Here is a 9304-nt window from a genome sequence, read left to right as displayed (position 1 = left end):
TCAGTGGAATAAGCACTTCCCTGGCAAGCACAAGGGCCTGAGTTCAATCCCCGGTTCCACCAAAAAGAAAAAGAAAAAAGATTTTAAATAATGAATGTCTCAGTTACTCTTCTCTCATTTCTGGGACAATATTCAATACTCAAAATGAAGAAAGGAAAGGTTTATTTAGCTCACAGTTAGTGGAGGTTTCAGTCCATATTCGGCTGGCTCCAAGGCAGAGCGGTACAGGGCAGAGAGCATCCATTCATGGCAGCGACAAGGAGCAAAGAGCAAAGTGGAGGAGTAGCAGCAACAGTGGCAACAGAGAGGAAATCTGTCTCTCTTTCTCTCTTATATTACATTCAGGCTCTCGGCTCCAGGATGGGTACAGCACTCATACCCATAATCCCAGCAGTACTAAGACCCATAATCTTAATGGATCATGAGTCAATCTCAAACTGTAGAAGACCCTGCCCCATAACTTCATGAGGGACACCGAAACACAAACCATAACAATGAGATACCTTGAATATTTGAAATTTTTAATTATTTTGGTATGATTCTCAGTTATGTGTATATTTTTTGCTAGTACATTATGCTACATCTGATATACATTTTGTGATTTTCTCATTACCACTTTCATATTTCCCAGAAATTAGATATGAGCTATGAAAATTTTTCCAATTTATAATCTAAAGCAATATTTATTCTGTCAAAGTGAGGCAAGTACTGATTTTCCCAATCATGCTAACCAACAAATATGCACTTGTTTGTGTCACAAAATGGCACTGATGACTGGATTAATGTCAAATATTAATCAAAGAGGATTTTACTGCCGTCCAATGAAATCAAAACACACAGAAGGGTATTTAATTGTGACCAACATATTATATTTTATTGTGTTTACCTGAACTGAACTGTAAATTTCATGAAGAGAAGTAATTTTAATTTTGAAATTTCATTAAGCGTTTATCGCTTGTATAGAATCTGAGTCTCTTACTTTAAGCATGTGACTTGAAATGTTATATAGAACTGACACTTTACACTTACACACGCATCATAGGTTACAGTCAGATGACAACGATACCGCAAAATGGTTTTGTCTTTATGTTCACACCTCTGATTGCTTCCACTCTTAATTCACTTTGTGTATGTTGTAATAATGCCTTTAAAGCAATATTATTTGAGAATTGATAGGTAGATAGACAGATGAGAGAGAGAGAGAGAGAGAGAGAGAGAGAGAGAGAGAGAGAGAGAGAGAGACTATAAATATTTATTTAAGGACAGTTCTTTGAAGGATCTACTGAAATCCACCTCTAGATTAAGCAAAGGGGGCTGAGGAGATAGCTCAGTGGAATAAGTGCTTGCCTGGATTAATCAAAGTTGGAAGGATCCTTTAAAACATAACATGAAGTTCGCACACCTCAATTTAATTTTGCTCAGCTGCGTTTCAGAGCTACTCATCCAAAAGAAACCTGTTAATGAAGCTCACTATTGTCTGTATTGACTTAATCTTTACAAAAAAAATCTCACATTCTCAATAAAGTTACAGCTGGCAGAAAAATAAAGAATCAAACTTCCTCAGAGTATCAGTGATTTTTTTTTTCATTATCTACTTTAAATAGTGTTTAATGAACAAATTTTCTTTCTATGACCAGAAAATCAATGGTAGAATTGAAATCTAAACATTTGGCTCTATTTCCTATTTGGTGCACACTCTCCTGTGTTTAACACAGGTATCAATTTAAGTAACTGTTCCCAGGAATGGGCTGCATCATTCTGTGCTCCCCAAAACCTCTTGCCTCCTTGCTTGCCTGCTTACCTTGCTCCACCTCAACTCCAGGCAGCCTCTGCCACCTTTGATCACGACTGTATTATTTCAAGAATCTGAGTTGGAGCCCAGCAGCGGGTGGAAGGGTTGGTCTTCAGGTCAGCAGTGCCATCTGAGCCTCCTCCACCAGCACCTCCCCCCCCACATCCAACAGCAGTCAGGGAGGCTGCTGGACACCCCTTGGGACACAGAGTGCTCCCCATCTCCTGCAGGACAACATGGTCCCAAGCTCTTGCCCACCTGTTGGACCAGTACACTTTCTGCAATGGTGCGGGCTTCCCAGGACCCTGTCTACAAGCAAGTGCTTCTGCGGGTCCAAGGGTCACGGCTCCATCTTCCCCACAGATGGAGGCTCCAACACCTACCTGCACATCTCCGATGTGGAAGAGAGTACATCCCAGTGGAAGGCGACGAGATCAGCTACAAGATGTGTTCCAGCCCACTCAAAAATGAGAAGCTGCAAGCTGTGAAAGTGGTCACAACCCACCTGGTTCCAGGCACTAAGCATGAGACCCAGTCCAGGCATATTGTCAGCTCTTAGGAGGCCCAGAAACACCCGCCTCCTTCTCCTGGGCTGGTGGGAAACTCAGTGGGAGGAAGAAGTGGGGCCACAATGAAGATGGCATTCTCCTGCACAAGATGGGGTTTCAAGGGTGGGGCATGGCCCCATTTCAAGTGCCCCTGGAGGAAAGGGACCTGAGGGCAGGCATGGAGTACCCTCGGCCACCAGCACAGCCTCCACCATCCACCATCACCTCAACAAGCTCTTATCGTCTGAAAAGCATTAAATGCATTTGAAAAGGGGAGGTGTCCCTAGTGGCTGAGTGGCAAGGTCCAGTGCCAGACCAAGGGGTTGGTTGCAGGCTGTTTTTCTCAGGTGCCAGGAGCCCTTCTTCTCCCTTTCTTTGAGTTGGAGATAAATCCCCAGATCTGTGTGGCTGTTGGGGTGACCTCCTCAAGATCAATTTTATGTAGTGCCTCCTGTTGCTCCTGGGGCCAGGGCAGAGCAGTTTGCTAATCCTCTGCTTGATTGGTTAAAGGAGTTTTGGCTGCCAGGTGTGGGGGACTTTTGGATTGAGAGACTGATTTTTGGTGGCTTGCAGCAGGGCACCACAACCACCTGTCTGGGAAGATGGTTCCTTGAGGACAGTGATGGCAAACCTTTTAGAGCTTCCAGTGATCCCAACAGCTCACTGTGGCCTCTGTGTCATAGGTTTGCCATTACTGCAGGTGCTCCAGCCAGGGGCCTGCAGTACACTGGGCTGACCTTGGGCCTTTATATGTTTCCTGGTTGAGTGGTCAGCAGCCATTGAAACCTTGTCATTCAGATGGCCCTTTGGGGTGGCAATGGGCTGGGTTACAAGAGGCTGTGGGAGAGGGACTTGTAGAGGGGGTAAGTTTGTGTCAGGACAGAATTTTCCTGGATCTATCCAGAAAAGGGTAGGTACCTTGCTTTCTGAGCCCCAGTTAACACAACAAGTTGTAGAAATACACTTTTGGTGATGGTGTTAGGAAATGCTTAGAGATTTTTCTGTTTGGGATTTTAGTAGAGCTTGCCCTCGCAGAGCTGGAAAAAAAGAAAAAGAATCTCATATAAGTGGACTGATGGAGTAAGTAAGTTTTAGAGAATGGCTTGTTCCATGCGACTTGTCATTTCTATAATTCACTCAAGTTTTTACATGTGTCCATAGTCTGCACCTTTTTAGTTTTTCATGTCGCTGGTGGCGAACCTATAGCACATGTGCCACAGTGAGCTGTTTGTTATCACTGAAAGCTCTAAAAGGTTCACCGTCCCTGGTATGGGTGCACCCTAGTCTGTTTCTTCATCTACCCATAAGAAAGCGTTCAGTTTCAGATTGGGCAGTAAGGAACAGAATCACTATAGATACTCCTGCCAGGACTCTGTGCAAATTCTATTTCTGCTGAGCCAGCATCGGGCAGACTGCTGTGAGTTACATAGCGGTAGGTACGTGTTTAACATCCCAGAAGCCTTCCAAGCTGGAGGTACTATTTGGTGTTGTCACAGCGATGTGTGTGAGTTCACGGCACACGTCATTCCTCAGTGAGAAACACCGTTAGTGGTTTCACTTAAGCCACTACTACTGTTCAGAGATATTCGTTTGAGTCTCCTTGAAGACTATTGCATGTCTTTTCAGATATTCATCCTCCTTGGTCATTTTTATTCTACTTAAGGCCCAATTACTATTACTGTTTATGGCTATTCTTAAAATTATGCCATCATGCCCGGATGTGGTGGTACACATCGATGACCCCAGTGCTCTGGGAAGCTGAAACAGAGAGATTGCAAATTTGAGCCCAGCTTGGACAACACAGTGAAAACCTGTCTCCAAATTAAATAATAATGATAATAATAATAATAATAATAATAATAATAGACTACAGCTGTATCACAGTGCACAGGTCGTAACATTAACAACAATAATCATTTTTTTCTGTTTTTTCTCTTTGGTATGGAAGAAATAATATTTGTGAAATATTTGGGGGTTTAAATGCACAAGATAAATATAGAAAATTTCAACATTTCAAAAATGCCCAATCTTAATTTCCTATTATTTTAGTTTTTCTCCCTGTATGAGACTTGATGATCTATGATATTAATAAAATATTGTATTTTTCCTTCACTTTTCTCAGTCTGATGTTTTCTAAGCTGTGGGATGGAATCTAAATAAACAAAACACTAAATTGCTGAAAGGAGATAATGCTTTCAACAGGAACCCTATGGAATTGTTCTTTTGAAATTTTATTATATTGTCTTTGTGTGTATTTGGCTTTGCCAATTGTATTCTGAAATTCTTGTTCACTGACAGCTCTGCAGAGAGAGAAAGACTAATAAACGTGGGATTTTTTGATCTAGTTGTCACTAAAAAGTTTGACAAAAGTCCCTTAAGCATTAGAATGCTAAAAGCCCTTCACAACAGAACCAGCAAAAGCATGATGTTTAACAGATTTGGCTCAGCATTGATCCTGCAATTTACATTAGGCTCATTAAAAGCACAAATGTTACAAACCTGGGATCATTGTGAATGAATTGATCCATGCTCTGTATCATTGCCATAGAAGTTGTAGTTAAATATTAGAGTTTCCATTAACTTTTCATTTGGAATTGTGAATGTAAAAAGCAACACGAAGGACAAAATTGAAAGAAGACTGCATCACACAAACCAGAAATGCCCCTGCTGCAGGACAGGCGCTCTGCTAGCTCCAGTCTGGAGAGCATTGTTTCCGGCACATCTCGTGTGAAATGCTTGCTTGTTGGCCCAAGTCAGTGGATCTGAGCCTCTGCACTCCAGAGGAGCTGCACAATTTCAGAGAGGTCTACATGCAGCTTTAAAGAGTCTCTAAGGACAAGCACTCACGGGTTCTGGGGGGTGAGACAGGTACTGACTCTGCTGGTCTGCCTCCTTCTGCTTCGTTATGGGCAGGAGGTTACCTGGAGCCAAGCTGTTAGCTGTTTCTCAAGCAGTTAGACTTTCCCTTAGAATAAAAGATGTAAGGAGAGAGGAAGCCAAGGAAGGGAGAGAAAAGGAAGAAGAAATGGAGAGAGGGAGGGATGGAGGAAGGGAGGGAGGGAAGAAAGAAGGAAGGAAGGAAAGAAGGAAGGAAGGAAGGAAGGAAAGGGAGGAAGGAGGAAAGAAGGGATGGAGGGACTACATTTCTTATAAGAAGGTATAGCAGTTTTGAAAGGATTTAGTCAATATATAAATGATGAATGCTACATTTTTTTTTTTTGATACCTGAGGTAAAAGTGAGAGCAGAGAAGTAAACAGATGGAGAAGGCACCCTGGAATGTGAGGGAAGACGACTGGAAGAGAATGCCGAAGTCATTTTCTGCTGCATGATTTTACCTAGAGTTGGCCTACAGCAGCTTTGTTTACACACTAATCAGCTGCTGAGCTAACACGCTTGTGAGCATGGGTTCCACAGTAGATTTCCTAGACTGGAATCTCAACAGCAACTACCGACTGTCCTTGAACTTGGGTTCCCTGTTCCTCAGCTCCCCACCTGTGCAACACACATGACAGTCTATCTATTTTTTAATTAATTTTATTGAGAAAGAAATAACAATGAGACAGTTTCAAAACAGGTTAGTAGGACAGTTATAATAATTATTACATTGCATATTGTCGTCTTCGTAGTAGTTGTTTGTCATACAAGATGCAGACATGATATCTTGTCTAAACACTATTAGTACACATCTTTCTTCTCATTGAACTAAGAGAAAGTAGCTGCATATTTATCCTAACTATTTTGTGTATACAGATATATTTTTGTCGCTACAAATGGTCCCTCATTTATATCCCCCCTTTTTTGCTTAGTTTTGTCAGAGATGGCTATCTAATGGTGTCCTTATGACTAAAAGAGTTGTTGCAAACAAAAGCATTTAATACAGTAAGTATCATGGAGCTTTATTACATCAGTTCTTATAGTTCCATGAAACATATATAACATTCTTCTCTTGGTTACATAAAGAAACAGTGATTGGGATCAAGACTCAAAATGCCAAACTGAATATCATAGTAGAAATATTTCCTTTGGAATTTTTTAATCGATTTTCCAGGAACATTAGCCTCCTACTAATTTAGACACCTTTCCTTTGTTAGACAAAGGCTCCTTGACATAGGTTAAGATATGAGATTCAAAAAACTGCAGAGCTAAGAAATACCCTAGGGTTAAAATTATTCCTAAGTTATCAGGAGAGGCAATCTTCCCAGCCCCTGTTGGTGACCTGAAGCTGTTAAAGAAAACCAACCACTGGGTATAAGAGTAAGTAACTCGCTGTGTCTCAGGTCCAGAACACAATTGCCAATTATTTATTGCCAGTAGTGCCTCACGGCAGACTGAGAAGACAAGCTCACTTGCTCTCTCTCTCTCTCTCTCTCTCTCTCTCTCTCTCTCTCTCTCTCTCGTTCTATTTCATTAAATCACATGTTGTTTGAATTGGAATTTGCCCCAATACCTAGAGTTAACTTGCTTGAGATTGTAAAAATTATTAGCGATAACAAGAAATTGTGATCATATTTTATATAGTAATAGCAGCCCAAATAGAGACGACTCAAACTGAGTTGGCAGGAAAAGTAATCAAAAAGGATTCAACTCTTCTAAATATTTGTGAATATAAGTTTTGAAGAAAACTGATAAAGCAATCCCTCATACTGAGTTGGCCTGGATGAAATGTCAAGTCCACACAGAATGAAAAGGACTGAGCCGCCCAAAGAAGGTTGTTTATTTCTAAGAAATTTTCAATATTAATCTGTTTACTTGTTAACAAGATCATCCACAGATCAATTTACAGTTAATACCAAGGACACGGAAAAGAATCATCCGCTGACTTCTGCAAGCACTTTCAAAACTTTCAATGAATCAATAGTGATCATTGGTATGATGAACTTGCGCTCCTTTCAGGATTTGCTTAAGTACAGACTTTCTCTGGAACCTTTCCTTAGTGCCACGTCCCTTTGGATCTTCCAGAACTTCCTTAATGGCTGCCCTGTGCTCCCTGTCTACTTTTAATTTCTTCTACTAATAGAACATACTTTATAATGGAAGATTTAATTAACTGAGTTTCCAAAAAGCTATTTACAGTGAACTGGGTACATTAGCTTTAATTTTTATTGTTCAAGAATGAAAATACTCTTTTTACAACAGATTAAATGCAGCAGGAAAACAACATTTTAACCACAAGAAAGTATGGGAACTCACTAGTAACAGTCCATTGGACTGCTAAGAAGACAAAGGCTGCGACAGTCTGATCTGCAGGGAAAGCCCTGCCGAAGCTCTTGTCCTTCCCTGTCCTCTCCTTGATTGACCCTGGCAGCCACACTGGCAGCCACGGGAACCGTAACCTGGGGGCAGGGGAGACTTTCCACCACTAGGCACAAAGCACTGGCTTAATGAGTGTGAGATACAGGTGCTTTCCATCTCTCTGTCTGCACAACCAGGATCTTGTCCGGTTTCAGAAACTACACAGGACACATTTCTAGAGGTATTAAAGATATCCTTTTTAGAGAGTGGTCTTATTTCAATCAAAATACACAATTGTGCAGTGATAAAGGGGGAGAATGGCCAATGTAACATGGGATAAAAACAGAGTTTGAAAACAATTTAATAAAAATTATTTCTTCAGGAATCTTTTCCAGAGTATTTGTTAATTATACTCTTAATAACATAATAATATACTCTTGGCCTATCATAACCTCTGCGCACATGCAATTTAATTGGTTATTTTATGTTTGAAAATAGGCTGCCTCATGAGTCATCCCAGCCTTGCATCTGTGCACGCATATTTGGAGTATGCATAGCAGTTTCTAAAGTGTATCTTTAAAACCTGTATCGAAATTAGCTGCTGAGTATTCCAGATTAGCTATCTTTCAAAGTGAATTTCTTTCAGATCTTTACCTTTTTCTCTCATTTACCAGATGAAATTAGACCACGTTATAGATGAATACCTCATGAGCTGCACTTATTCGATCAGAGGTGCTCTGAGTTACAGACTCGCACACACCCAGAGGCATGAAATGCCCGTGAAAAGGCAGAGGGGTGGCTGACAGTTCTGCAGCACCGGGTAGTTTTTCACCCATAAAAGGCCTGCGTTCCATTTTCTATTTTCCACCTGATCATAGCTGAAAACTCATGCCGTGGCTTGTGTCGCAGAGGCCAAAGCCTCGCGGTTGGCTCTGTGTGTGTGGAAACCAAGCAGCAGTGGCAGCCGCTACTGGCACATTTCAATGAAAATAGAAACCCTAATCTGTTTCTGGCTCTACTGGAAGCACATGAGGAAAAGAAACTTATTTGTAAGAGTCTTAAATTTATTATTTATTCAAAAATAATTTCCATACCTACCAGGCCTCAAACTACTTGATAACGTATCAACTATAATTCTCCAGAACCAAGTTTTTCAGAACAAATACCAATCCCAAAATCTTTTGTTTGGAGTAGTTTAAGTGTTGTAGCTTATATTTTGATCTCTGAAGCAACTGATTTAAGAGTTAACCTGAAGAACTATATAAGTTCCCCGAATAATTCATTACCTATAGTTATTCTGCCTTTGCAATTAATCAGGTTTGAAAGTGCTTCATTTGGTGCATTTGCATTGTTTAAATAAATCTAGAAACCCTAACCCTGTCACGTTCAGGGGTCGAGTGTGGGAATGAATCTGTAGACACAGAGGGTAAAATACTTCAAGGCATGTCCCCAAGAGATTGCAGCTGGGCAATCCAAATTTATTTTCTGAGAGGTTGGTGTCCCCATGCAAGTGAGCCCTGTGGTGTGTTTTAAGATCTCCTTAACCTGTCTTGGCAAATTGCATAAATCACAGCTATAAAGTCTTCCTATTCAGCATGTTAGGGCTAGGGAAAGCTGACCAGCCTCTGACCTCTGATTCTGGGCCCCCACTGACCCTAAGTTAGAAGTTCAGGCGGTCAATTGCAGGTCATCTAGGGCAGCCCCAGAGTCTTTTTAATTCAACTTGGACTG

General features: G+C 41.1%; 1 pseudogene; it reads left to right on the top strand.

Annotated features, from left to right (window-relative positions):
• Positions 1-2351, top strand: part of LOC101559906 — a 12858-nt pseudogene extending 10507 nt beyond the window's left edge.
• Positions 2352-9304: the final 6953 nt, after the last annotated feature.

The sequence above is a fragment of the Octodon degus genome, unplaced genomic scaffold (genome assembly GCF_000260255.1).
Source record: "Octodon degus isolate 3935 unplaced genomic scaffold, OctDeg1.0 scaffold00190, whole genome shotgun sequence".
NCBI lineage: Eukaryota > Metazoa > Chordata > Mammalia > Rodentia > Octodontidae > Octodon > Octodon degus.
The sequence above is the reverse complement of the archived record's forward strand: the minus strand, read 5'-3'. Positions and strand labels throughout refer to the sequence as shown.